The following is a 5,165-nucleotide window of genomic DNA, read 5'->3' on the forward strand; positions in this document are numbered from 1 at the left end:
CCAAAATTTCTTTCGCAAATTTAAGATTTGCAATTCGTTTGTATTCAGCACTTGCTAGACCATTGTCTATGGCCGTTCTGATTTTTGCATCCAGATAGATCCTCTTGGAAATTTCCTTGGCAGAAAGAGGTGGAGCTGGAGATTTGATTTGCTTTCCATTACCTTCGTCTGAAGGTGTCTCATTTTGCCCATTTGAAGCTTATGGAGATTTTGTTTCGGTTGAAATGTTTGGAATGATTCCTTGTTCAACGATATCCCATTTATCCTGGTCTAATCCCAAGATGAATGTCTTCATCTTGTTTTCCCAGATGTTGTACTCAGTTCCATTGAAATAAGGCGGTCTGTTGTTGTGACCTGACTCAGCATTACTAGCCATCAAGAATCGTTAGCTCAGAAGTAAAATAACACTTCAAATAAATAAGCACCAGGCTCTAATACCAATTGTTACGGCTAGTGCTATCACCTAGAATGGGGGGTGAATAGGTGATTTTGTCAAATTTGATAAATTAATCATGCGGAAAGAATATAGTCAAGATTAACAATTTATATGGGCAAAGTCAGATGGATGAGTCTGACGAACTTGTATGTAAAATTATCATCAGATGATTGCGTCTGATGACAAATTTTCGTAAGATGGATGCGTCTGATGACTATGATGATATTTTGATGAACTTTTTTGACAGATATGTATACAGTATAATGTTAACAATGATAAATGAAAGTATAGGGATAGAGAATACTGCACACAGATCTTTATAGCGGTTCAACTTTGTCAAGCCTACGTCCACTCTCCGAGCTGGCAGCCTATTGGCTGTGTTTCACTATTGAATCACCAAGAGATTACAGAAGTAGTGCTTCTCAGATGATAGATTGCACTATCACGTACACTCTACACTCAAGTAATTTTCTCTCTAAAATCACAACGTAGAATACAGTAATCACAAATGTGTAAGATCGAAACTCTATTCAGACTTTGGAATTCTCGATTCTGGTTCTCTACTTTGTACGACCTATGCACTCCTTTTATACTCCTTCACTTCCAATCTACCCGTTGGACAGTTTTCAGAGGATTTATCTCCAAATCAACCCGTTGGAGAAACTTCCCAAAAAGATACAAAGCCATTAGAAAAAGAACCATTATCTCCGAGTGATTTGATCGCCCATACAATCAAATCTTGATTTCCAAAAGTATAGTTTTTCTTGTTTAAGGAATAATCTTGTGATTACCAAATAAGATATCTTAAGATATCAATTTGATCATCCTGCATAAATCTGCCAAAAATAACACTTACTAAATGTGACGAGGAATTTTGAGTTTGATGACAAAATCCTTTCATCGACTAAGTCTAATGACTCAGTATTTGCCTGCATCAAATAACTTAAGCATAATTTTGGTCGGAAAGGATTGTTTTGTTATTCTTCAAAACTAATTAGGGATTTTTCACAACACCACCTTTGCACGATAAAAGTGCACATACAGAAGTTTGCACCTGGGTTTATCTGCAAGACTCTTATTTAAAGGCAATCGAGATGGACCAAACCCGAATAAGGATTTGTCATTACTCGGAATCAAGGCCTATCTCAATATGAGCTTAGCAATGGCCTGGCCTTGGGTCATCTTGAAATGATCAGTCAGGCCTAAATGTGCCATCATGAGCCAAACATGAGTCAGAAGCTCTCCCCCTCGCCTCAGCTGCCGAGCACGACGATCCACTCAGCATTGGCTAGCGGCGTACATCAATATCTTCATCCATAACTTTCCGATCGCTTCCCATTTTGTTTTCAAATCTTCTTTCTCTTTGATCGCCGCCACGATCCTGCATCCATCAAACAACACCGACTTGCTCTTTCCGCCCTTCACTTTACTCAGCAGAACCTCAGTTCTCACCTCTAGCAGCATTTTGGAAGCTCGCCGAAGATACAGGTTCATTTCATTTCTCTTCACTCTGTTGATCACTAGATTTTTAATCCATTGATAGGGCTAAATATTTGGTTCGGAATTGGGTATTTGATGATCCTCGAAGAACTTCAAGGCCTCGGCAAAAGTGTCGCGGAGCCTTATTTCTCCGATTCCACTGGGTAGCATAGAAGGGTACATGACCAGAAGATAAACACGTACCTGGAGAGGAAGAGGCTCGTCCGAAAGTAAGGGAGTACGGATTCGTTATATCCTTTCTCTTGATCTGAGTAGTATGATAGTTCGGTGGCGATGTGCCAAGTTAGGACAACCTGGTCTAGTTCGCCCTCGATGCCCCACTTAACTTGATCGAGGTGATAATCCTTGAGTAGTTTAGCAAGGGATTCGTGAATATCCATGGGGACTGGCGCGTGGCGCTCCTCCACGTTGCTAAATTCTTCCTTGACATGACCGAAGATTTGATTCCTAATCTCGCAGGACACGTCTTCATGGAAGGTGTAGTGATATTTCTCCAGCTTCTCATTGATCTTCAAGAACTCGAGCATATTGTGGCAAACCAAGGGCCTTTCCTTACTGCAAAAGCTGAGCCAGCTGAATTGGGCAATTGAATGTGACCACCTAGGTTGTCTAGGCAACTTACGAAGTTCACAGCACGTCTCAAGGCACTGTTCTTCTTGCGCTTGCGCAACCAAACGTCACTCCAATCCGAGGAAACCAGCATCAAAATCGAATAAGTCTCCAAGGAAACAATGACGGCCAGTGACAAATAAGCGATGGGAAGATCGACTCTCGAAAGGTGCGACTTCTCCGCCAAAGAGAAGAGCACCACCACCAACAGAGTGGACGAGAAAGTGAACGCGCGGAGGCCGAGTCCGCACTTGGTGTAAAGCACCATTGCCTTCGTGTGGAGCAAATCATAGATGAACCCGAGCTCGATCTCAACGATCCTAAAAGCTTTCTCACAATCGATCGGCTTAAATATGGACTTGCTAGTATTCCTCTCATCACGGCTGAGTGTCAACTCAACAAAGAGGCACTTGAACATCTGAAGCAGGTCATAGGATTTCACAATGACCTCAGAATCATTCACCAGATCATCACCATTACTATGAATACCTTCCGGCACTTGGTCCTCAATCACCTCGTCCGCCACGACGTAAAACCCCTCGTCCTGCTTCAATGTATACTCCCCCATGAAGCGGGGGTAATTCGGGCTCGGATCAGGCGGGGCCACCATCGACTGCTTAAGCTTGTCGTTGCTCGCCATCCAAAGAGCACAAACTCTCTCCCGTACTTGACGAGCCCGACCAATGCCATCACCGACGAGAGGTAGGAGAGATAAGAGCTTGTCCAGGACATGAAGATGATATATGCCGTGGCCGTTGCTTGAACCGCTAGGCCAAGGCAGTGCCTGAGACAAAGTGCATTGTCCTCCAGAGAATAGGAAGTGATTGTGTCAGGGCCACCCAAGAGAAGCAGAAGCAGTGGGGACCAGAATGCGAGCAACTTGCCGTTGTTGCCGAGACGACTGCCGTTTCTCTCGTTCGCTTCTCCAAGCTTGTTGGAGAGGACGCCGACGGCGACGTTGGCCAAGGAGTCCGCGGTCAAGTACGCGGACCAGACGGCGATCCTGAGCTTGAGATTGGGGCTGGACTTCCTCCTGTGGCCGAAGAGGATGAGTAAGATTTGGACGGCGAGTGCGAACACCACCATGGCTCTTAGCTGCCACGAGATCCATATTTTCCTCCAGAATTCGGCGCGAAGCACCTCCATTAATCATTGGTTTCCTGTTTCTCCGAGAAAGAGAGGAGTTACTTCTTTTCTTGGTCACCAGGACCGACTCCTTATTAAGCCGCGAAGGAAGGATTGCGAGGCCAACGTCATGGGACACGTCATGGAACACGTGCCTTTCGTTAGTTCCCCTCCCCCCCCCAGCTGGACTTTAGATATGCTCCAAGCATTTGTTCATGGCGGCACTTAATGCTTCTTGATCCATTTGATCAATAGGGTGGGTGTGGCGTGCTGCATCTGGACTGGGACAGAGCCGAAAGTAAAGTCCAGAAACACGAGGGACAATAACTGCAGTACTATCATAGGGAGAAGACCAAAGTCTCAAGAATTATAAAAGGGTAAAGAAAAGGAAATATGACACAAACAATCTCTGAACTTTAGCTCAATATGCAATTTGATTCCTGAATTTTTAATTTGTTCAATGTAGTCTCTGAACTTTAGCCTAATGTTTAATGTGGTCCTTGAACTTTTAATTTGTTCAATGTGGTCCGTGGACTTTTGGTACATGTTCAATTAATTTAGTCCATGAACTTTATAAAAACGTTCAATGTACTTCTTCCATTAATTCAAATTCAAGGACTACATTGTATATTTTCATATAGTTTAGGAACTACATTAAACATGTATCAAAAGTCCAGGGACCACATTGAATAAATTAAAAGTTCAGGGACTACATTGAACATCAGGCTAAAGTTCAGGAACTACATTGAATAAATTGAAAGTTCAGGGACCAAATTGCACATTGGGCCAAAGTTCAGGGACTGTTTATGTCATTATCCCTAAAGAAAATTAACGGATGAAACTACTTCAGATTAAAGATATGTTTGCAAATAAATCTCTTATATACATATTAAATTCGCATTTCAATAACAAGGCATATCCAATCACTTCCTAAGAAGTCAGCACATCATCTTTTATACATATGTTTTTCTTAGTAAACTGTTCTAAACAGTTCTTGTTCAAGTTGAAATACTGCCGTCTTGGTCTCGAGGAAATGAATGTATGAGGTTATATTGAAGGTGGCATTTGGACCAATAATACGACAATTGATTTGGACCGTGACTTTCGTGGGAAGAGGACCACATTTGTTCTCGTTTCTTTCTCTTCCGTAGCGCAAGCAGGTGATTTGGCTATGGAATCAAGAGATGCCAGATCGATACAAAGCATTGGTGCGGTCACGTTCTCAAGAGTGCTGTTACCCTTTCACGCTTCATTTCCCTCATATAGAAAGGGAATCTAAAATATTCCTGAGTTTCATTCGTCGATTTCCACTGTAATGTGCTCACAAGATTCGACTTTAGTAAGTGAATATTTTGATCATTACTGTCCATGGAAGAAGTCTTTCCCTGCTAACTATGAACGTGGTCTATACACGGAGGTCGATGAAATAATGCACGTGCAAAGGTTTGAGGACAGGATGTCCAAAATTATCATTGCATTCATGGAAGTGGAAAGT

The 5,165-nt window shown here is 42.6% G+C and overlaps 1 pseudogene; it reads right to left on the bottom strand.

The window, feature by feature from the left end:
• Positions 1–1,502: 1,502 nt before the first annotated feature.
• Positions 1,503–3,704, bottom strand: LOC115661438 (uncharacterized; annotated as a pseudogene).
• Between the last annotated feature and the right edge of the window lie 1,461 nt (positions 3,705–5,165).

This window comes from Syzygium oleosum, unplaced genomic scaffold (assembly GCF_021117445.2).
Source record: "Syzygium oleosum isolate NSW1041296 unplaced genomic scaffold, Sole_v2.1 Sole_v2.51, whole genome shotgun sequence".
In the NCBI taxonomy this organism is placed as follows: Eukaryota; Viridiplantae; Streptophyta; class Magnoliopsida; order Myrtales; family Myrtaceae; genus Syzygium; species Syzygium oleosum.